This window comes from Lissotriton vulgaris, chromosome 1_1, assembly GCF_964263255.1.
Source record: "Lissotriton vulgaris chromosome 1_1, aLisVul1.2, whole genome shotgun sequence".
In the NCBI taxonomy this organism is placed as follows: domain Eukaryota; kingdom Metazoa; phylum Chordata; class Amphibia; order Caudata; family Salamandridae; genus Lissotriton; species Lissotriton vulgaris.
Genome location: NC_141685.1, coordinates 74283615 through 74308550, shown reverse-complemented (window position 1 = coordinate 74308550; position 24936 = coordinate 74283615). Strand labels below are relative to the sequence as shown.

General features: G+C 49.2%; 1 long non-coding RNA gene across 1 annotated transcript in view; it reads left to right on the top strand.

Moving 5' to 3' along the window:
- Positions 1-384: 384 nt before the first annotated feature.
- The window catches only part of LOC147737374 (uncharacterized), an 81488-nt gene continuing 56936 nt past the window's right edge, over positions 385-24936 (top strand). Inside the window, exon 1 of the long non-coding RNA XR_015296648.1 lies at positions 385-483. This is a non-coding gene — a long non-coding RNA (uncharacterized LOC147737374). The remainder of the gene's footprint in view (positions 484-24936) is intronic.

The following is a 24936-nucleotide window of genomic DNA, read 5'->3' as shown; positions in this document are numbered from 1 at the left end:
AAGAAGCACAAGAATTCCAGTGTCCGCGCAGGGGCACAATGAATGAGATACACCAACTGCCTCCCGCCGCGGAGCGCGAGGCGCCTCGTGCCACAGCACGCGCTGAGATGGATTGAAGTGCAGAGATCCTCGGTTTGTCTCCTCTATGGAGGGGGGTGTCTTTCCTCTGTGCAGGCGCAGTGAGGCTGAGCTGCCTCTGTCCAGGGCAGTACCTAGTCTATACTCAGTGCAAGGTCCTATCCCTGCGGGAGTCTTTGCTCCACACATGCGCAGCTGTGACGCGCGGTCCTGCGCATGCGCAACAGTGACTTGCCTTTGCTGTGACGCGCGGTCCTGCGCATGCGCAACAGTGAGACATTATTTTGTTTTTCTGGGGGGGGGGGAATAACACACCAGACCTCACTCCTCACAGGCAGCCGGGCCCCCGGTGTGCCCCCTCCCTCCCAGGCCCTGCAATCCCCACTGACCGGTGCACAAGAAGAGGTGAGGTGTCCTCAAAGCGCCCAACCATGTGTGTGTGTGTTTAATAATATTTTTATTGGATGTTATGTTTTTTGTTGTGTGTTTGTTATTTATGAAGAACCAAATAGAGACAATGAACGTCATCGCCATAGTCAAACAATTCCATATAATCACATTCACCGTGTGTGTGTTTGTGGAATACCAGGTGATGTCCCTGGTGTCGGATTACTGGTGATTGTTTTTATTTATTTTATTTTGTTTTTTTAACCCCTTGGCCACTGCGGTAATTCCATGGCGCCGCCATGCTTGTGACGGAACCACTCCGTCACGAGCCACGGCGCGCTGTGCTTGTGACGGAGTGGTTCTGTCACGGCCCCTCCCGCTCCATAGAATGCGCCACGCAGGCGCGGAATTGATGCCGCGCAGGCGCGGCGGCCGTGCCGTGCCGTGACGGATCCTTTCCGTCACCAGCACAGCGCGTCCGTGGCTCGTGACGGAGTGGTTCCGTCACGAGCACGAAAAGGGTTCATTCATTTTTATAAAGCGCGGACTTTACCCAAAGGTGTCAGAGCGCTGTACAATAAACCAGTTACGTTATATGAGAGAACTGTTACAAGAATGGAACAAACAAAAATAGCATGCCATAGAATCAAAGCGACGCAGGCAAAAGGCACACAATCTCAAGCACAGCAAGCACAGACTGTACAAGCAAAAATATGAATATATATGACAAATTTTACAATGACTAAAGCACTGCCTGGCGAAAAATAGCAGACTATAGAATCAAAACAACGCAGGCAAAAGAAACACAATATCAAACGCAGCAAGCACAGGATGTACAAACACAAATAGAAATATAAGTGACGAATTTACAATGACTAAAGAACTTCCTGGCGGGGTCTGAGAAGGAGGGAATTAGTTCTGAAAGTGTCTTTGGAATAAAAGAGATTTGAGGTCCACTTTGAAGATCTGGATGGAGGTGATGGCACGGAGCGGAGCGAAGGAGGAACCGAGTTCTAGATTCTCACAGCATTACCTGAGAACAATTGTGCCATCAATTTTTCCCTTTTGAAGGAGGGGAGCTCAAGCAGGAACTTTTCCGCATACCGAGAAGGTCTTGAGCCTCCAGACAATTTCAGTTTCTTCGCCAGATAGCGAGGGGAGGAAGAGTGCAACGCTTTGTGGGTGATGCACGCTGTTTTGTAGATAGCTCTAGCCTCGATGGGAAGCCATCGGAGAGAAGACAGGATAGGAGTGATGTGGTCACTTCGTTTGGACCCTGAAATGAAGCGAGCTGCTGATAACGTGCGCTCTTGGCCATGGAATTGATGTGTGAGATTAGGTTGAGTCTTTTGTCAAGTATGACACCTAAGGATTTAGAGCAGTCCACAATGATGGGTTTACTGTTGAGTAGATTTGATTGATCGATCCAGGATTGAACAGGAGGCGGAGAGAGAGAGCTAGATAAGAGGAGGAATTCCGTTTTGGAGGGATTGAGAATGAGTTGATGAGCTAACATCCAGTTGTGAATAGCGTTGAGAGTAGAGCTGAGTAGTGAGAGATCATGAGGGGAAGACACCTTGAGGTAGATTTGGGTGTTATCCGCATAAAGATGGTAGAGGATTCCAGATTTGCTTAGAAGGTTCCCTAATGGTTCCAGGTAGAGATTGAACAGAGTTGGAGCAAGGATAGAACCTTGAGGGATGCCTTGACCAACTTCCAGTGGAGATAACAGACTGTTCGCAATCTTGATCATTTGGGATCTGTCCTCCGAGAGGAAAGAGGCAAACCATTTGAGTACTGTGCCTTCCACGCCCATTCTCTGTCGGAGAATGTTAAGGAGGGTGTTGTGATTAACAGTGTCAAAAGCTGCACAGAGGTCAAGAAGAATCAGAAGGCACGATTCCCCCGAATCAAGAATATGCAGCGCGTCATCGATCTCTTGCAGCAGGGTTGTTTTAGTGCTGCAGTTTTGAATAAAGCCCGACTGGAACATGTCGAGGAGATTATTGTCCATAATGTGTTGGGAGAGTTGTTTTGCAACACATTTTTCTGTGATCTTTGAAAGAAGTTCAAGAATTTGTATAGTGCACTACTCACCCAGAGGGTCTCAAGGCGCTTGGGGGAGGGTGTGTGCATTACTTATCGAATAGCCAGGTTTTTAGTTGCTTTCTGAAGGAAAGGTGGTTTGTGTAAGTCGGAGGTGAGTGGGGAGAGAATTCCAGGTTTTGGCCGCTAAGTAGGAGAAGGATCGTCCTCCCATGGTGGATCTATGGATGCGCGGAATTGCGGCGAGGGCTTGATTGGATGATCGTAGTTGGCGGGTGGGTGTGTAGAAGGACAGTCGTGTGTTGAGGCATTCGGGTCCTAGGTCGTAGAGGGCCTTGTGTGCGTGGGTGAGGTGACGGAACGTTATTCTCTTGTTGACGGGGAGCCAGTGGAGGTCTTTCAGGTGACCGGTAATGTGAGCTTGATGGGGGATGTCCAATATGAGTCTGGGTGAGGCGTTTTGGATGTGTTGGAGTTTTTTCTGTAGTTTGGCTGTGGTTCCTGCGTAGAGGGTGTTTCCATAGTCCAGTCGGCTAGTGACCAGTGCGTGGGTGACAGTCTTTCTTGTTTCGGTGGGGATCCAACGGAAGATTTTTTTGAGCATGCGAAGGACGTTGAAGCATGAGGATGAGACGGCGTTGACTTGTCTGGTCATCGAGAGGAAGGAGTCTAGGATGAAGCCCAGGTTACGTGTGTGGTCTGTAGGTATGGGTGCTCACCCAGGGCCGGTGGCCACCATGAGTGGTCCCAGGCAGAGTGGGGTGATCCTAGGATGAGGACTTCCGTTTTGTCTGAGTTTAGTTTTAAACGGCTGTTCTTCATCCATTCGGCTACTTCTTTCATTCCTTCGTGTAGATTGGTTTTGGCGGTGTTAGGGTCTTTGGTGAGGGAGATGATCAGCTGGGTGTCGTCTGCGTAGGAGATGATGTTGAGGTTGTGTTGTCGCGCGATGGATGCGAGGGGACTCATGTAAACGTTGAAGAGGGTGGGACTGAGTGATGATCCTTGTGGGACTCCGCAGATGACTTCGGTGGCCTCTGATTTGAATGGGGGGAGGCGGACTCTCTGGGTTCTCCCGGCGAGGAACGAGATGATCCAGTCCAAAGCTTTTCCTTGTATTCCGACGTTGCTGAGCCGTTGTATGAGGGTGCTATGACAGACTGTGTCGAAGGCGGCGGAGAGGTCAAGTAGGATGAGGGCAACTGTTTCTCTGCTGTCCAAAAGCGTTCGGATGTCGTCTGTAGCTGCGATGAGGGCGGTTTCGGTGCTGTGTTTGGCTCGGAAGCCGGACTGTGAGGTGTCGAGGGAATTGTTGGATTCAAGGAAGGTGGCGAGCTGACTATTGACGGCTTTCTCAATGACTTTGGCAGGGAATGGGAGGAGTGAGATGGGGCGGTAGTTCTTAAGTTCAGAGGGGTCTGCTGTGGGTTTCTTCAGAAGGATGCTGAGTTCGGCGTGTTTACAGCTTTCTGGGAAGGTGGCGGAGTTGAAGGAACAGTTGATGACATTGCGGAGATGGGGTGCGATGATGGAGTTTGCTTTGTTGAAAATGTGGTGGGGACATGCGTCGGTTGGCGATCCTGAGTGGATGGAGTTCATCAGGCGGATGGTGTCTTCAGTAGTGATTGGGTTCCAGGCGCAAAGGTCGTGAGAGTTCTGATTTGGTTCGGAGGTGGGTGGAGTGGACTGTTCTTCGGACTGGTTATCAAAGCTGTTATGTATGTCAGCGATTTTGTTGTGGAAGAAAGAGGATAAAGAGTCGCAGAGGTCTTGGGAGGGAGTGATGTCGTTTGTGCCGGCGGTGGGGTTGGTAAATTCTTTGACGATGTTGAATATTTCCTTGCTGTTGTGGGCGTTGTTGTCGAGTTGATCCTTGAATGCTGATTTCTTGGTGGATCGGATCAATTGGTGGTGTTTGCGGGTGGTGTCCTTGAAGGTGGTCAGGTTGTCATTGGTTGGGTTTTTTCTCCAGGTTTTCTCGAGGGTACGACATAACTTCTTGGATTTCTTAAGGTCATCGTTGAACCAGTGGGCCTTTTTACAACCTTGTTTGATCTGGTGGTTTTTCAAGGGTGCTAGTTCGTCAGCGCAGTGGGTGATCCATTGTGTGAGTTTGGTGGCAGCTTGGTTTGGGTCCGATGATATGGCAGGAGGGTTTTGGTTAAGTGATGTGAAGAGTTGGTCGATGGTGATTTTGTTCCAGTTTCTTCGAGGAACAGGTTGTGGGGGGTTGTGGGTCGAGGTCTTTTTGTAGTTGAAGTGAACGCAGCTGTGGTCCGTCCAATGGAGAGATGTGGTGTGATCGAAGGAGATGTGTTTGCTGGAGGTGAAGATAGGGTCGAGCGTGTGTCCGGCAAGGTGGGTGGGGGTGTCAACAAGTTGTTTGACTCCAAGATTGGCCAGGTTGTCTAGAAGGGTGGTGGTGTTGCTGTCGTTTTTCTTTTCCAGGTGGAAGTTGAGGTCTCCCAGTAGGATGTAGTTCTCGGAGTTGAGGGCATGTGGGCTGATGAAGTCAGTGATGTCTTCGTTGAATTTTGTGCGGGTTCCTGGTGGTCTATAGATGAGGGTGCCTCTAAGTGTGGTCCTGGGGTCGGTGTGGATCTGGAAGTGGAGGTGTTCGGCGGTAGCGAGGTTATCGTCAGAGCTGGTCGTGATTCGGATGGTGTTCTTATGGACGATGGCGATGCCTCCTCCTGTTTGGTTGGTGCGGTCTTTTCGGATTATCTTGTGAGCGTCCGGGATGGCTATGGCGATGTCTGGTGCTGATGAGGTGTTCATCCAGGTTTCTGTAAGGAAGGCGACGTCCGGTGATGCAGTGTCGAGTAGGTCCCAGAGTTCAGTGGCGTGTCTGTGGACCGAGCGGGTGTTCAGCAGGATGCACTTCAGGTGGTTAGGGTCGGAACTGTGTTTGGAGTTAGTGGATTTGGTGTGGGTCCTGATGCAGTCGAACTTGCAGGCGTGACAGGTGAAGTGTCCATGGGTGTGTCCTGGGGCAGCTTCGCAGCATTGTGGTGTGCGTCCGGAGTTAAGGGCAAGGAGGGTAGGGGTGTCATACGTTATGCGGTTGGAGTGGGTTTTGCGGGGACCAGGGGGTCTTGCGCTGGGCGCGGTCCAGACGCGGACGGGCGTAGACGGGCTTACCTTTGGCGCACCTTCGGCGCGGATGGGGCGCGACTGCTGCGCATGAATGCTGCACGCAAACGCATCTGTCATAAGAGGATGGTGGAGGGGGCGGAGCGAGGGGGGATCAGCTGGGAGGCGGGAGTGGGGTGGAGAGCCGGGCTGGGAGGCGCAATAATAACAACAAAATGGATGCGAGGCAAAAAGCGAAGCAGGACGACTTTGGGGCACAGCCTCAACAAACGACAACAAATGGCCAAGCAGTACTGGCACAATCAGGCAGCAACAGCGCAATTAGGTAAGCGAGCAGCACACAATGTAAATTAAATGAAAAATCAATCAACAAGATCAGCCAGTCTAGCGCTACGATACCAGCAGCAGGGAGCAGCGTGGGGAGCGACCGCTTCTGAAGCACTCAGGACGGTCACAGCGTTTACTAGCGAGGGAAGAGCCTAACCTTTCTGTGGGAGGTGGGATCAGCTGGGAGGCGGGAGCGGGGTGGAGAGCCGGGCTGGGAGGCGCAATAATAACAACAAAATGGATGCGAGGCAAAAAGCAAAGCAGGACGACTTTGGGGCACATCCTCAACAAACGACAACAAATGGCCAAGCAGTACTGGCACAATCAGGCAGCAACAGCGCAATTAGGTAAGCGAGCAGCACACAATGTAAATTAAATGAAAAATCAATCAACAAGGTCAGCCAGTCTAGCGCTACGATACCAGCAGCAGGGAGCAGCGTGGGGAGCGACCGCTTCTGAAGCACTCAGGACGGTCAAAGAAAAGGGAGATTGGTGATGGGGCGGAAGTTATTGAGGTCATTTGCATCTGCAGAGGTTTTTTTAGAAGGGGGGGGGTAACCTGTCCTGTTTTGAGGACAATTGGGAGGGATCCTTGACTGAGGTTAGAGATTGACTAGCCTGGTCCAGTAGAAGAGAGTGTTAGTATAGAACTCAATGGCGATGCCACTGGGTATGGGGGTCAGAAGAATGGTTGGAGGGTTTGATTTCGTGGATGCATTTGAGGAGATCAACCTCTGAGTGACTAAGGGTTTTCGCTCCTCGATGGGGGTGGGGTGGGTGACCTGTTTCACCAGAGATCTACTGTAAAAAACTCTGATACACACCAGATAATGGTGAAGAAGTTCTTTATTTATATATCCTTTAGGATCCCTTCTGCTAGTAAGATGCTTCTTAATTACGCTCCGGCTGTGTGGATGAGAAGCGTTTATTTTTCCTTCTTTATTTTTTTTAAAATGGCGCTGACGTACAAGGCAGGTAACCTGGACTGCTGATTTATTACTTTAAAGATGGCCGCTTGACGTTGGAGGCGTCCGTCTACGTCGCTGACGTTTACACAGATGGACTGATGACGTAGGAAGAATAATTCAATGCGGCAGTTGGTGATTTTTCGTTAAGGCAGTTGGGTACCTCAGCAAGTGTATTTTCCAGTCAGAATGTAATTCCAGCAATATTAAAAGTTGAAGAGAGACTGTCAAATTTTTTAAAATTAACTTGAAATGTGTAGCTCGAAGCTTACTTGCTGTGTAGACTTTTAGATGAAGTTTGGCTTGTGGCTCGCTGAAAATTTTTGCTTGGTTTCTTTGTTATAGTAAGTTTTTTTCCAATAATTTTTCCTTGTTACTTCTTATTTCGATCGCAAGTTCCAAGTAAGTATTTCAGCCAAAGTTCATTTCTGCATGTTCAAATTTTATCAAGTTTCTTTTTCTTCAGAATTTTTACTCGTTTGAGTTTACTGTGTTCATCTTAATTACATATTTGACTGTTCTCCGACCTTAAGTGCACTGATGTTAACGACATCAATTTATTCTTTGCAAATCTTGGAATTCACCTGACACGAAGTACTTGAAATCGCGTATCTTCTATGACTGTATCCTTGTATATTTTCTTAAGTGCTGAGTTATCGTGTTGGTGCTCGTCGCCACTTTGTTAAGAACTCTGATACACACCAGATAAAAGGCGAAGAAGTTCTTTATTTATAATCACCAACACAGGCTCCAGGGGAGCTGGAGCGTAACTTGTCAATGCAGTGCAGGGATCAGCTGTCAACTGTCAACGGACAGTTGTCAACTGATGACCTCACGGCTGGTACGGTGTCCGCACAGGGACATCAAGAAAGCAATGACAGAACGGTGTCCACGCAGGGACACAAATACAGAGGACGTAACATCTACTTATTATTTCTATGATGAGTTTGTATTGTTCTTGTTTTGTCTCAACATTGGTTTGCTTGTTCAACCTGGTGCGTTCAAGGCACTCTATATGCTCGATACTACCGCTGACCTAATGGCCTATTGTAGGAAGGGGGAGTCTCTAGTTGGCGCAGTGCAACACTAGCGACAAGCAGGGACTCTCTCTTCCTCGTCAGGGCTGAGGGTTACCTTCCAGACAACCTCTGCTTACCCTCCAGGTAGTGTGGCTTAAGCAGTCTTAGGCTAATCTTTGGGGCACATAGGGTTAAACATTTGCAATATTACACCGTCACAACCAACCCACCACACAATGACACCAAACTGTATTTGCAAAAATATATATCTTTATATAAATTTCAAGCAGGCTTGTAAATACAGTTGTCAAACTTTCAATAGCGGTTCCAGGTTACTTAAGTTCAGGTTGCCACAGTTCTCTTTTAGCAATAAGCAATCTTTCGGGCCTTCTGCCCAGGTTCGACAAGGTTCAGTGTCTCGTAGCGCCTCAATGCGCTCTCTGCGTGGGCCTCGAGGTCCAGGAGCTGTGCGAGCCTCGGTTTCAGAGGCGGCTCGCGTTGGGAGCAGATAGCGCGGTGCGAGCTCGAGTTGCAGGTCGCTCGCACCGCGAGGATACAACACAGTACCTTTCAAATTCTTGTGGAGCGGGCTGCTTCCAGGGGAGCTGTCCCACGTCGCGTTGCTTTTCCGGGGTCGCTGTCCGTTGCGGCTCTCAGCCGGGCAGGTCACGGGTCATCCGGGGTGGCGGTGCTCTGTGGCGGCAGGGTCCTTTCCTCGTCGTTCGCTCCGACCCTGGAGGCGGCGGCTGTGTGGTGGCGGCAAGTGGCAGTACGGTCCTCAAGTGCAGGACGTATCCAGCCAAGTGCCGGTTGCAGCTGTGCGCTCACAGCTGAGCTGTCGGGCAGGATACCGACCAGAGGGGGTTCTCACAGAGAGGCTGTCCGTCTTTGCAAGTGGATTGACGGCTCGAAGCGCAGTCAATTCGGGAGCTTGGACCGGACAGGTCCTCCTTCACTTTGCTCTCGGGCTCCCGGTGCAGTTGCGGTCACGGTTTTCGGGCCAGCGGCGGCTGGACCTCACGTTGCTCTCGCTGTTGCTTTGGGCCCCGGTCACGGTGCTCGGGGGGATGTTGTTGCCTTGGAGGAGACTCCTCCGTCAGTACTGCAGCGATAAGCAGCACACACAGTCGCTTTCTTCAGGATGTAGCGCCCACTGGTCCTGGGGCGCTGGTCAGGGGGCAAGTTCACAGCAAGCCCTTGGAGATCTTTTCAGCAGAGTTTGGCACAAAGTTTCTCAAAGCAAAAGTCTTCTTGTAGTCTTTCCTTTTTCCTCTCCTTCGGCAGCAAGGCACCAGACACAGGCAAGAGCCAGCACTCTTCCTTGTCCTTCCCGGTCCTTCTCGTCGGGCAGAGTTCCTTCTGTAGCACAAACAGGATCTAATTTACAAGGAGCAGGGCTCCTACTTTTATACTGCATTTCTTTTGTTCTCACAGGCCAGGGGGGCCCTTGCATAGCCACTTTCAGTCCTTGAGTACTCCGGTGGGTGTAAACCGGCTTCTGCTTTCAGTGCGAGGGGCAGGCGCATCAGACGCCCCACAGGAGGTGGAGCCAGCATTGTGTGGACAGGGGCAGCCAGAGGTACCCTGTTGATGGGGCTTCGCCCTTCCTGGGCCAGGTGTCGGCTGAGTCATCAGTCGCTCCCCAGGAGGGTGGAGCCAGCATTGTGGTGGCAGAGCACAGCAAGATTCAGAGTCAAGAGCCACTCCTACCTCCCACTAACGTGTAATCTGCGCATTCACCACCTGTCATTCCCCAGCCCTGTCACTCACACATCCCAGACAGTCAGATACACATACCAGCAGAGGCGGGCTGAAATGGTTAGGCAAGCAAATGCTAACTTTCTAAAAGTAGCATTTGCAAACACAGGATACTAAAATAAACTTTACTAAAAGAAATATCTTATCATCCTGAGTTCAGGCATACTAAACATGACTCGCTACCATGCTCCCTGGGCCTGTTGGGATTATAGGGTGTAATAATTCCAGCAGCCCATTCTGGCCTAACGGAAGCAGGTAGCCTTCAATAGTGAAATACGAATTTAGTTGTAATTCACTACTAGGACATGCCACACACATCAGGCTTGTCCTACCTTACACCTACAATGCACCCTGCCCGTAGGCCTACCATAGGGGTGACTAATATGCAGTCAAAGGAAGGTTCAGGGGCTGGCAAGTGGGTGCACTTGCCCAGCTAGCGTGACAGTACGAGACTGCACGCGGGTTCTGCGGTGGCAGTCCCCAGACACATCTTACGGCTGCTTCTGTGGGTGGCGCAACCAGCGCTGCAGGCCCACTAGCAGTATTGGCATCTACAAGCCCTGGCACTCCTAGTGCACTTTACTAGGGACTAACAGTAAATCCAATGAACCAATCATGGATACCAATCACATGTACAATTTACAGTAGGGAGCACTTGCACTGCGGCACGGGTCGGCCGTGGCGCAGTGCCCTGAGTATCGGAAAACCAGCAAAACATCGGAGGCACATCAGCAAAAAGTGGAAGGGAAACTCACGCCAAGGTGCCAGGTCTAACACCTATTTAAATGTTTTTCCGTTTAGCTGCCTACACCCGGAGGCTTTCTGACCATACCATTACTAAGTGGTTTATGCTCGTTATCATGGCGCTCTCACCAATATTGAAGTAGAAGATCGTTCTGAATATTTATAATTAAGTGTTCCCTGTATCTGATGGCTTCTTCAGGCTTTTCAATGTTTGACGATTAGGGCATGTGCAAGAGCACACTACCTGTTGTCCAATAGTTTGCATACCAATGTTCTGGTTTCTACTTACTTGTTGTTCCAGGACTCTTTACTTACGTATAACTACTACGAAGGTTCACTCGACACAGAGAAAATATTTCTGACCGACTACTTGGGCCACAGATACTCCTCTCTAAAGTAAGTGCTGGGAAGAGAGGTTGTTAGGGTCACTTTATAGCTGGCTTTTAGAGATAGGTGATTTAAGTCATCTTTTGATACTTTACATTTACTATCACCTATACTGATCTCTTTAGCTGCTGGTACTTACGCTGTGAGGGGTCTCATATTTCGGATGCTCCATCTTACTGCTGGTTATTAGACTGCGGGCCCAGTACTCTTCATTGGATTTCGTAAGTTTTGGCTTGTTACTAAGCAGCCCACATGACTTAAACCATTCATTGTATCTTGCATTAGTTACATCACATATATACCTTTCCAGTAAATATTTTTTTTAGCTGGTATGAAAGGTCATGTGGATCTATGTTTTGACGAGATCAATCAGGACTTTGGGGAGTTAGTGGTAAAACATATAGGAAGATTGTATAGGAATAACAAGTGGATTTTCGCCTTTATTTTATTCTTAGTATTCATACTACATATTTGCTAGCTCGGCAGCCATACTACCTCATCAGAATACCCTTTGAAAAGCTTAGAAGCGCCTCACATGATATTTATAACATTCTCAAATTAGGTATTTACTTATATGTTTCTCTCTGGAATTTTTTCACTTTGGAAGTGGTCAGTCACAAATTATCCTTGGATTTGGAATTGGCTTACTATATGGAGATTGGGTCTATTTTTCATTTAAATTGACTTTTTCTTTCTTTCACTTGGAGCTTCAATTTGTATACTTGGGTGTCTTTGTGATTCACTGGATATTCCCAACATTTTCCCTTCGTTTATCTTTTTTAACCAACACGTTTAAGACCTTCCTTTCTATCCCTTCTTGTTTCTTCTACAGGCGTGTTTTTATTAGAATCTTAATAGATTTTTCTACATACAAAAACGTTTTTTGTGAATAACTATTAAAAAGTGATGAATGAAATGTATTATTCTGTTAAACAGCCTTGAAAAAGTCGTCCCAAGACGAAACACGTGTCGGCTGTTCTTGTTTCTGTCTCTACGAGTCAACATTTGAGAAGACTTAAGAATAAAATATTTCTGTTGGATATGTAATTGGACTTGTGCTACTATTGTTCTGAGAGCTGTGGGCCCACTTGAGTCCCTTTTATAACGTGTTTGACCTGTGCTCTGTCATTCAGATTATTGTTTTGCTATATGAAGATTTTCTACATATAGATTAGCACTGTGGATGGCACAGTGCTTGGCATTGAGCACGCTGGAGAATATCCGCTTCATCTTTTTAACTTTGTGTCAACCTTTTACGGAGGTTCTGGCTGTTGTGTACCACTGCCATCAGGTGTTTTTGTAACAAGCCAGAACTATTGGCTTTGTCTATGGTTGTTAGTTTCATAAAATAAAAAATCAACAACCATGGCTGCTATATTCTTTCTCGGGAGGATGAGTATAGTCTAGTGATAGTGGCGCCTCACTTGATTATCGGTGTATCTGTACTATACTATTTAGTGTGTTATGGTGCTTAGGGAGGGGGTCCTCATCCTTGACCTCATCATTCAGTACTCCACATGAGAACTGTACAAATTTTGTTACAATGTCCTAGCACACGTAAACCCTTATTCCATTTTGTTCATATATATAAAAAAAATAGCAGTAAACAATCTCTGTATTCGTATTTTCTTTTCTTTATTCCAGTAGTTGTTGCCAACACGTGTTTCGTCGCTGCCTGGGTAGTTCACCCGCGACTTCGTCAGGGCTGTAAAACATATATACAATGCGATGTAACAACATCAGACATATGTTTTGCATCAAGATCTATGCGTATGTGTACATAGTCCCTCAGTCCCCTTTTAAGGTAGAGGATAAGGACCCAAAAAGTGTGAGTTTAGTGAGACAGAAATATGGCACAATTTTGGTTGTGTTGCATTCAAAATTGAGATAATTTATTTCTCTATTCCCTGTGTGTCCCAGTGGTAGGAGTTTTGTGCAATGAATATTAGGGGTCATATCTCCCGTATATAGTGTCTATATTCTTCATGCTATCTGAAGCGCTTACAGTGTATACCCCAAGAGTGGCATACCTGACATACTGGAATCGAGATCAGCTGGCCTGTAATTCATACGTCGTCTTCCCCAGTAATATTAGTAACTGTTTTCCAAAGTCAATCAATCCATCAATCACAGAATTTGTATAGCCCGCTACTCACCCGTAAGGGTCTCAAGGCGCTGAAGGGGGGGGGTTGCTATTGCTTGAACAGCCAGGTCTTGAGTTGTTTCCTGAAGCATCACAATGATGATTTCTTCTTGGCATCAACATGGCCAACAGCTAGGAGAACAGACGATGTTCTATAAACATTTAGACAAAACCATGCTAAATGTGCCCCGGTGTCAGGCCTCCCTCCGGGATGCATTTGTGCACATGGGCGTGCGCAGGGGGGGCAAGGAGAGATGCTCCGGGGGGGGGGGGCATGTGCCCCTCCTTGACCCCCCCCCCCCCGTGGACGCCCATGCACTCACTGTCCTGAATTTGCACCTATGCCAGTTGGTTACGATAGGGACTGGTGACCCGAGAGCCACAGCATCTCCTCCATTAATGGTAACCCACAGCTCCTCCCCCATCATTGGTGATCCGGGGCCGCAGACCCTCCCCCATCACTGACCCGGGGCCGCCGCAGCCCCTCCTCCATCACTGCGGTGCCTGGGGCTACAGCCCCTCCATCATCACTGGTGACCCGGGGCCTCAGCCCCTCCCCCATCGCAAGATCCTCGGTGTGGCCCCTCAGGGCTCTGTAGGTGAGGACGCATGGCCCCCATGATTGGCCGCCGTCCAATCAGAACCTTCCTCAGCGCAAGCCTCCACAGGTGCAGCCAATGAGAATAAGCTGCATGTGAACCAATCAGAACCGCCCTGCTGCCACGAGGGACCAATAGCCGCGACTGAGAACAAGCCATAAAGGGAGATGGGTTTCCTCTTCCGGGTCAGCGGCGGCTGCAACAGCATCAGCAACGGTGCTGACGTCACTTCCGGTCAGTGTTGCCATATTGGGCTACTTCCTGTGTCGGGTGGGCTGCCGAAATTTGGCCCCGACCTCCAGCTTGGCCAAGTTGAAAGGTGAGTGAAGGGGGGAGGGCGGGCACAGTCGTTAACAAGAGGTTGACCCCCCCCAGTAATACAGCATGTTGTACCCGAGCCAAGGGAGGTGCCAATTTTTATTCAACCCCCCCCCCCCCCCCCCATCACTTTACCTCCGGCTCTGGTCAGCATCCTTCCGGAAGTGACGTCTCAAACACTATCTGCGGGTCACAGGGTCAGGCCCTAAAGAATACTATGTACAACCTCCATGGAGATAGCTCGGTGGGTTCATGCCATTGCTGCTCTTCTGTGGGATGAATGCACCCCTCCCCCACAAAGCACCAGCGGGCCCTCCCGAGGAGTGCAGGGACCTTGAGGTTGGAGTGCTGGGAGGGGCACCCCCTCACCTTCCATCCGCACAGGCATCAAACCCCCTGCACTGCCGGCACAGGCCGGATATATCAAGTGGCGACCCAGAAGTCCCACAGTCTCTGGGACACAGGTTGTTTGACTTGTACCAGAGCAGGGCTTGAAATTGAAAAATATAAGTGCGTGCAGGTACCTGCTTGTTTCTGAGAAGTGCCCGTACTCTCCAATCAAAAGTATTGCGTCACTCTTGAGAAGTGCCGATACTCTCCAATCAAAAGTATTACGTCACTCTTGAAAAGTGCAGGTACTCTCCAATCAAAAGTATTGCGTCACTCTTGAGAAGTGCCGGTACTCTCCAATCAAAAGTATTACGTCACTCTTGAGAAGTGCAGGTACTCTCCAATCAAAAGTATTGCGTCACTCTTGAGAAGTGCCGGTACTCTCCAATCAAATGTATTACGTCACTCTTGAGAAGTGCAGGTACCCTCCAATCAAAAGTATTGCGTCACTCTTGAGAAGTGCCTGTACTCTCCAATCAAAAGTATTACGTCACTGTTGAGAAGTGCCGGTACTCTCCAATCAAAAGTATTGCGTCACTGTTGAGAATTGCCGGTACTCTCCAATCAAACGTATTACATCACTTGTGATAAGTGCAGGGACTCTCCCTCTCAAAATAAAGAAGTACCAGCCCTTTTAAAGCAATTTACCAGAGGAAGGTGCATGGTGCCTGTACCTCTTAGAACAGTGCTCCCCAAACCCAATTTTAGAACCACAAACTTTCACGACCCACCTACCTTTAATGAACATGAGGTGCACAATGTTTTAATGTAACTAAAGCATTCGCACACACATAAACCCACCTGCGCACACATACACCCACCTGCGCGCGCACACACACCCACCTGTGCGCGCACACACACCTGTGCACACACACCCAACTGTACACACACACCCAATCATGCACACACACACCCACTCATGCACACACATACACCCACTCACACATATACCCACCTGTGCGCACACATACACCCACCTGTGTGCACACATACACCCACCTGTGCGCAGACATACACCCACCTGTGCGCACACATACACCCACCTGTGCGCGCATACACCCATCTGTACGCGCATTCACCCACCTGTACATGCATACACCCACCTGTACACGCATACACCCACCTGTACACGCATACACCTACCTGTGCACACACATACACCCACCTGTGCACACATACACCCACCTGTGCACACATACAGACACGCACACCTGTACACACACCACCCTGTGCACACATACACCCACACGTGCACACATACAGACAAGCACACCTGTAAGCAATTGGCACACAGGAGGAGAGTCTGCTTGGGTTGTCACGGACCAGGAAGGATGACAATTTAATTGTACGCTTTACTACAACAAAAACAGCAGAATTACTTGACCAAGTAAGGGAAGTAAGCCCGATGTTACTTTCCTTTGAAGGTCACGTGGCACCAAGATGTTTTACATTCTCCATTGCAAGAGATATGTTATGCATGAACATACATGGCCGTCCTCCTGACTCTACACCATTCAATATAATGGTGTCACCCCTTCTGTCCAAAGGAGGCTCAGAAGCAGATATGGACAACAAGCGTGGAATTTAAATTGGGGATAAAGATAAAGCAAACAATCTGCAGCCTATTATTTGAAGGACCTTTTGAAGGGCCTCCTGCAGTGAGTTTTAGAATGTGTGGAACACGTGCAAGCAACCCTGCATGCTTTAAGATAGATCAGATAGATATAGAGACATGTACATAAATATGTAAATTATAAACACATCACTGTGATTTGTCCGAGGATGTGAATTCACAAGAAAGAAATATGACTGAGATTGCCTCCTTTATGTGGCAATTCCAGTTCTACAACTTATTTCGCAGCACTTGACCTAGTGGGACCAAAGTGTAAAAGTATGTGTAGAGGAAATGTTGTGCCCATTGTTATTTCTGCATTTTCCCATGATATGTCCCTTCTGTGCCACCGCCAGGTTTCCCAGCCACTGAGAGTTTCTTCAGCCTTTTCTGCAGTAGAATTAACCATTTCCAGCGCGAGGAACGGACAGATTTGAGTTTGTGAATGCTCATATACTCGCAAGCTGGTGGCCATTCATAAACTGAGAAGGCAAGCCACGCGTGCGCTGCATTTATGATTGTGCAATTCTACGCATGCCTGGTTAAGAATTACACGGTGATAATACATTCACACCTGGCGGGTTTCATTTTATTTTATTGGCTAAGAAGTGTTTGAACTGGAAACACAGTAGCAGGGGACAGACCCAATGAGGTGTCCAGTTTCTATTTGGCACCACTTCCCTCTTGACTAGTTTTATTTATTAACATTATTAAAAGAGCTACTGAGTCCTAAAGACTTCAGGGAACCCGCAGGTGTGATCCCTGAGATTACGATTGGACAAAGCGCCCAACCTTCTTTCAAGTTAAAACTCTCTGCGCTTAAATGCGATAAACGTGTTTGCCTTTGTATCTCTGCTCAAGAGAGTCAAGTCAAGTCATAACATTTATATAGCGCACTACATACCCAGAGGGTTTCAAGGCGCTTAGGAAGGGGAAGAGGATTATTTGTCAAATATCCACGTTTTAAGCTGCTTTCTGAACGCTAGGTGATTTTGGGTGAGGCGAAGGTAAGCGGGGAGTGAGTTCCATGTTTTGGCAGCCAGGTATGAGAAGGATCTGCCTCCCATGGTGGTCTTGTTGATGCGAGGTACAGTGGCGAAGGCTTGGCTGGAAGAGCGAAGTTGGCGGGCGGGGGTGTAGAAGGGCAGACGAGAGTTGAGGCAATCTGGTCCGATGTCATAGAGTGATTTGTGTGCGTGGGTAAGCAGTCGGAAAGTAATCCTCTTATTCATGGGTAGCCAGTGGAGGTCTCTAAGGTGACCAGAGATGTGTTCGCTGCGTGGGATGTCTAATATGAGCCTGGCTGAGGCGTTTTGGATTCGCTGTAGTTTCCTCTGGAGCTTAGCGGTGGTACCTGCGTAGAGGGTGTTTCCGTAGTCCAGTCGGCTCGTGACCAGAGTGTGGGTGACTGTTTTCCTTGTTTCGGAGGGGATCCAGCGAAATGTTTTTCTGAGCATGCGAAGAATGTTAAAGCAGGAAGAGGATACGGCGCTGACTTGTCTGTTCATTGAGAGTGAGGAATCCAGGATGATGCCCAGGTTCCGTGCGTGGTCTGTCGGGATGGGTGCATTTCCGAGGGCTTCCGGCCACCAGGAGTCGTCCCATGCAGAGGGGGATTTACCTAAGATGAGAACTTCTGTTTTGTCTGAGTTCAGTTTCAGACGGCTTTGTTTCATCCATTCGGCGACTTCTTTCATTCCTTCGTGCAGGTTAGTTTTGGCGGTGCTGGGGTCCTTGGTGAGAGATAGGATCAGTTGAGTGTCATCCGCGTAAGAGATGATGTTGAGGTTGTGTTGGCGGGCTATGGCCGTGAGGGGGCTCATGTATACGTTGAAGAGGGTGGGACTGAGTGAGGATCCTTGTGGTACGCCGCAGATGATTTCAGAGGCCTCGGACTTGAATGGAGGAAGGCGGACTCTCTGGGTTCTTCCGGAGAGGAACGAGGTGATCCATTCCAGTGCCTTTCCTTGGATTCCGATGTTTCTGAGGCGTTGTAAAAGGGTGCTGTGGCAGACTGTGTCGAAGGCTGCAGAGAGGTCGAGGAGGATGAGGGCGACTGTGTCTCCATTGTCCAGTAGAGTTCGAATGTCGTCTGTTGCTGCGATGAGGGCGGTCTCAGTGCTGTGTTTGGCTCGGAAGCCAGATTGTGAGGGGTCGAGTGATTTGTTGGCTTCGAGGAAGGCGGCGAGTTGGTTGTTGACAGCTTTCTCGATGACTTTGGCCGGGAATGGAAGAAGCGAGATGGGGCGGTAGTTTTTGAGTTCGGTGGGGTCTGCTGTTGGTTTTTTCAGAAGGGCGGTGAGTTCAGCGTGTTTCCAGTCTTCTGGGAAGGTAGCGGAGTTGAAGGAGCAGTTGATGACGTCTCGGAGGTACGGAGTCTGCTTTGTTGAAGATGTGGTGAGGGCATGGGTCTGTGGGGGATCCAGAGTGGATGGAATTCATCAGGCGGATGGTGTCCTCAGTGGAGATTGGGTTCCAGGCGTTAAGGGTGTTAACGGGGGGAAGATGGTCAGCTGATGGTAGGGTGGGTTGGCTTCCGGGTTGGTTGTCAAAGCTGTTGTGGATGTCAGCAATCTTGTTGTGGAAAAAAGAGGCTAAGGAATCGCAGAGGGTTTGAGAGGGGGTGATGTCGTTGGAGTTGGCCGACGGGTTGGAAAATTCCTTGACGATGTTGAAAAGTTCCTTGCTGTTGTGGGCGTTGTTGTCAAGTCGATCTTTGAATGCTGTTTTCTTGGCTTTTCGGATCAGTTGGTGGTGAGTACGGATGGCGCTTTTGAAGGCGTCCTTGTTGCTGGTGGATGGGTCTTTTTTCCAGGCCTTTTCAAGGGAGCGGCACAGTTTTTTGGACTTCTTGAGGTCGTCGTTGAACCATGAGGCCTTCTTGATGCCAAGTTTGTGTTGACGTTTTTTCAGTGGTGCTAAGGTGTCGGCGGTGTTGGATAACCAAAGGGTGAGGTTGGAGGCGGCTTCGTTGGCGTTAGAAGAGAGGGCTGGGGAGGTTAGAAGGAGCGATGTGGAGATCTGATCTGTGGTGATTTTGTTCCAGTTTCTTTGTAGAGTTGGTTGGAGGTGGATGATGGGTTTCGGCTTGTTGTAGGTGAAGTGAACGCAGCTGTGGTCAGTCCAGAGGAGATCCGTAGTGTGGCTGAAGGAGACATGGTTGCTGGAGGTGAAGATGGGGTCGAGAGTGTGACCTGCGATGTGGGTGGGGGAAGTGACCAGTTGTTTAAGTCCGAGGTTGGCGAGGTTGTCCAAGAGGGTGGCGGTGTTGCGGTCGTTGATCTTTTCAAGGTGGAAGTTGAGGTCTCCCAGAAGGATGTAATCTTTGGAGGGGAGCGCGTGAGGGGTGATGAAGTCCGTGATGTCTTCACTGAATTTTGCGCGTGGTCCTGGTGGTCTGTAGAGGAGGGTGCCTCTGAGTGTGGTCTTGGGGTCGATGTGGATCTGGAAGTGAAGGTGTTCGGAGTTGGCGAGATTGACGTCAGAGCTGGTTGAGATGTGGATGGATTTTTTATGGACGATAGCGATTCCTCCTCCTGTGTGGCCGGAACGGTCCTTGCGTATGATCTTATAATCTTCTGGGATGGCAATGGTGATGTCTGGGGCGGAGGAGGCGTTCATCCATGTTTCTGTCAGGAAGGCGACGTCCGGAGAGATGGTGTCTAGTAGGTTCCATAGGTCAATGGCGTGCCTGTGGACCGATCGGGTGTTGAGCAAGATGCATTGTAGGTGGTTGGGGTCGGGAATCTGAGGTGTGATCGTTGCGGAGTTGGTGACGGTGCCGATGAATTTGCAGGAGTAGCATGAGAAAGGTCCATGGGTGTGTCCAGGAGCGGCTTGGACGCAGTTGGGGGGGCGGCCGGGGTTAAGGGCTAGGAGGGTGGTGGCATCGTAAGTGATGCAAGTGGGCTGGGCATTACGGGGGCCAGGGGGTCTGGCACTGGGCGCGGTCCAGGCGCGGACGGGCGTAGACGGGCTTACCTTTGGCGCACCTTCGGCGAGACCGCTGCGCGAGACCGCTGCGCTAGAGTTCATCTATCATATGCGGATAGTGGAGGGGAGGGGCGAGGGAGGGTCAGCAGGGAGGCGGGGTGGAGATCAGGGGAAGGAGGCAGGGCAACAATAAACAAAATGGCAGCAGCAAAACAGGCAAACTTACAACAACACTGGGGCACAATGGAGGCGAGCGCGATGTCAGAGGCGGCGGCGCTAATACACAGTGCAATAGCAGGCAATCTTATCTATTCAGGCAGCACGGTGCAGGAGCTGCTGTCACACAAGCGCACTTTGGGGGCTTCAATATGTTAATGGCCTCGGCGGAATTCTAAACAAATGCTGGAAGGTCGCGGCAGTCTAGCGCTACACACAAGCTAGGCGCTTCTAAAACTTCAAAAGCTGTGCAGGCTTAATCAACTCTGCTAGCGCTACACACAAGCTAGGCGCTTCTAACACTTCAAGATCTGTGCAGGCTTAATCAACTCTGCTAGCGCTACACACAAGCTAGGCGCTTCTAACACTTCAAGATCTGTGCAGGCTTAATCAACTCTGCTAGCGCTACACACAAGCTAGGCGCTTCTAACACTTCAAGATCTGTGCAGGCTTAATCAACTCTGCTAGCGCTACACACAAGCTAGGCGCTTCTAACACTTCAAGATCTGTGCAGGCTTAATCAACTCTGCTAGCGCTACACACAAGCTAGGCGCTTCTAACACTTCAAGATCTGTGCAGGCTTAATCAACTCTGCTAGCGCTACACACAAGCTAGGCGCTTCTAACACTTCAAGATCTGTGCAGGCTTAATCAGGTGAGAACTCTGCAATAACGATACCAAATCCGGAGGCTGGGAGCGTGGAGCGGCCGCTTCTGCTGAAAGCACCTTCTGTATATCTCTGAGGTGGTGACGCGTAGTCTGGATAGATGGTCACTCAGCCTTGGGCGATTTGCCAGGGGCCCTTGGACCTGGCGACTTGCATAATGTGGTCACGGTCCTGGTAGTTAAAGAGATGCAAAATTCATCTGGATTGTGGCACGCTCTGGTGGATGAAACCTAATGTGTAAAGCATCCGCGCAGCACACACAGGCGACACACAAGGCACACTACGAAAAGACTCCACACCAGGTTAGGTGGAAAACAGTATGTGTATTGTCGAATGAACACATCAGAAGGGAATCACAGGTAATAATTCACATGGGACTATTTACTAGGCAGGGCCAATCAGATAAGTCTAAGGAATAGATGCAGAGTCCATCAGCTTTAGCCTTAGGGGAAAAACATTATCAGCATAACACCACAGCATTATCATAAGTCCATTATGCCTAGCCTTAGCAACATTGTCATAAACATAAAGCATTATCAATCGGCATACACCTGTGGGCATAAACATGTGAACGTTAGGGGCATATTATGCACAACGACCATCAGTGCAAGGGCCTCCACACATTTGCATAAATCATGAGGCTCCTCCCTAGGCGTAAATGCACACCAGTCGCATTGGACCTACACACGAGGTCTAGAAGGAAGACATCCCTGCATCATCATATCACCACCAAAGTATGAGCATGGGAACATAAGGGCAAGAAATAAGCACTGGACGCCTACATCACATTATTTAAGTGCAACGCAAATGAGGCATAACAACATTAGTAGGGATAATATTACCAATAGGCATGACCCTAGAACATCAGGGTAATACCATTAGGCATCATTACCGCAGCCTCCCATTAGGCATAAACCTATTGGCCTACTCCTATTAGCATATGTACATTACGCCTGTATCTAGTTAGCATTAGGCATACACTTCAGCCTAGAACCAGGGGGCACAAGGTATAAAGCATAACCTTAGGTATAACATTGGGCATGACATTAGGCACAAGCCCCAGCAGGGAAAATAGCCTTCACTTTAGAGGCAACATCACATTTGCACAGCTCAAAGGGGACCTGCTACCTGAACAATACATTAGGCAACAACCCCGCAGTATAAATGCCCTAGGGGCAAGCTGCACACATTACTACTGCCCTTTTCGCTGCGGATTTGTCCTTTGCGCCACTGCGCCTGGGAAGCCCCTTTGGGACTCACAGATCCAAACAATGCCCCATGTCGCAACTGCCCCTCTGTCCAGCGGGGTAGTTGTGGAAGATGCTGTCACCAAGTCACTGGGCCGTCCTGAGGACGTGGGAGTCCCTTTTCTGGACTGTGCAATTGAGGATGCCCCACAATACGGCAGCTGCATGTAAAAGAATTCGGGCACAGGGGGCGGGTACCAGTACTGTGCCCCGACACACCCCCTAACAATGGGATGTCAGAGCCCCACTCAGGGACTCGGTTCAGGTATGCCCCAAGTTGCAGCTGGCCACTACCGGCGGTGCAGCTGGGGTCCACAAATCAGGCAAGGAGGCGCGGGTCTCGTCTGAGCCTCTCTCGGGGGCTCAAGAACACCATCCATGCGCCTATGATGCAGCTGCCTGATCCTGTGCGGCGCAGCTGTGCCCGGTGATCAGTGTTGGCCCATCCGGTACTTTGGGGGCCTCTAGCACTGACAGAATGCCTCAGCCGGCCCCCGACAGTCCCACAACGTGGCCCCACTCACCGGCTGTTCTGGTCTCTGCTCGTGCTGCTTCCTCCTGTCTTCACCCGGGCCCACTCCTGGGACTCGGGACTTCAGTAGGGCGGGAGCGAGGCTCGAGACGGCTTCCGGGGCCTCCCTCCCCTCGCCTCCGGTGCTGCTTCACTTGCCGGGGAACTTACCGGCGGGGTGCGCTCCCGCTCCGGTCTCTCTCCACACACGGGGCTCCCTCATCACCACGGAAGCCCTGCCACACCTCCGCTTCCACCATTGCGCTGCATGTATTATGGCATCTCACACCACACAGGGCCTCTACATTCCTCTACCATGGGGGAGATATCCTCTAATTGGGGGGGTGAAAAGCGAAAAGTTTCAGGGAAAAAGGGCCAAGTCTAACAGTCACGTTCATCGTTTTCAATGATCACACCTCCAGACGTAAATCACTTTTTCATTGATTAAATCAATCCCAATGATTTTTGGGACACAACCCTTCTTCAGGCATGATTTTCCTTTAAGGTAATAGAAATTCATGTATTCAAAGATCCAAATGGAAAATTCAGGTAAAGAAACAAAGAAAAACATCCACCGTGGTGTTTCCAATAGTAAACCGCCTATGCAAATTGGGAGCGTCCTGTGAGAGTGAGGTAAAAAGGAGTAGCACCATTATTCAAGAGTGAGTAGTACTGGATTTGTGCACATGCTCAAAACAGCCCAGATCAAATGTGTTCAGGAGAATATAAATGTGAAATTAAAGCAAAGTGTGGAACCAAAGTGCGGTAGCTTAAAGTTGTCCGTTTGTGATAAAAATGAAAATCAAACTGCCCAGAGCTGAAGCAATCCGAACTTGTCGTTATGGGGTTAAAGTAAACTAAAGAAACAAACCACGTAGTCTCTTACAGTTCCATTACGAACCAGCTAAATCAATGTGTCTGTATGCAGTGGCATGCAGGACAGTTAGTTTCACGGCTGTATTTCCAACGTAATTAAAGGAAGTAGAAAAGGGACTAACCGGAAGCCGTACCCAAATGTAGACTTCCGTGACCGCAATCTTAAAAAGGCAACGGCCGAAGCGAAGGTGCTCAAGACCGTGTAGTCGCTGATCGTTAATTTACGAAGCGGCATGTTTGGAGTGACCATGCACGGTTGAAGACGAGTCAGTTAGTTTTGTGCTCTACCATATTTACTTTCTGGTGTGATTTGCGGGATCTCTGGCAGTGCTGACCTTATTTCCAGTGTCTTTGTAAGTCGCTTAGTGTTTCCGTTGGCTGCTGTGTCTCTGTAAGTGACCCATGTTGCTTTGTGATGGGTCTGAAGTGTTCTTTTTGCTTAGCGATGGTAGATGCAGTGTTAGCTAGATTGTCTTTTTTAATACTGATTATCTGTTCTAGAACCGCCGGTAGGGAGCTCCGTTTCTTGATTATAGGGCCACAGGCATAGGATCCTTGTAATGAGAAGTCCATGGATTGAACTCTCCTTATTAAATTGGAGTCAATGGATTGAACTCCCAATGTCTCATACCGGGATACTACGTCCTGAGGAGTGACCGGGAACAGGGGAGGGGAGGAGGCATTGCCATTATTTTAAAAGCGGGTTGTAAATGTCACATCGTCTCCAGCATCCTACCGGATTGTGAAAACTTTTCTTTCTCCATCACGCTTTCCCTCTCCCACACCTTTTCGGGTATTCTGATTTTCCACCCCCCTTGACCCCAAGGACAATTGTTCAAAGTTTTACCACAAATTGTCTCAAACATGGCAAGCCCACCCTCCAATTTCACTGTACTAGGGGATCTCAACTTGCATTTTGACGATCCCTCGGACCCAGTAGTGACTGAACTAATCCAGTATCTCCTAGGTATCCAGATGAAGCAAAGTGTTACTAGCCCCACCCATGAAAAAGGCCACCTCCTAGACCCCATTTTTTCCAATTGGAAGGAACTCTCAGTAGGAGACCCGGTCCCAGTGCCATGGTCTGACGACTTTTTTTGTCCCTTTCTCCCGAGATCTGCCGAAACCCGCTCTTACCAACGGCACGACCAGTAGCTGGAAATGCTCTGTGTCCAACCTTCCGTTGAACTCTTGGAATTCAGCTCTGGAAAACTCCATACCTGTCTCGAGAATCGATCCAATGGTTATTGGATCGATTCCTCCCTGGACCTAGTCATAACTAGGAAACACATTCATAAAAAACTAGGAATAACCCTGCTCCGTGGAACTTCCCCAAGCTGCATGAGTACAAACAAACCTGAAAAAGACTTGAGAGGAAATGGAGAAGAAACTACGACGCAACAAGTAAACTGAAATACAGGGACTCCATAAAAATGTATCAAACCAAAGTGAAGGATGCACAAGCATCCTACTATGAGGAAAGAATTAACTCAGTATCAAACTCCTCACACAAAATTTTTAAAATTGCTAAGCCTCTCCTAAAACTACCGATGAGGGATGCCCCCCTTGAGGGCTCGCACGCATGGTGTGATGCACTTGCAGAGTTCTTCTCCAATAAAA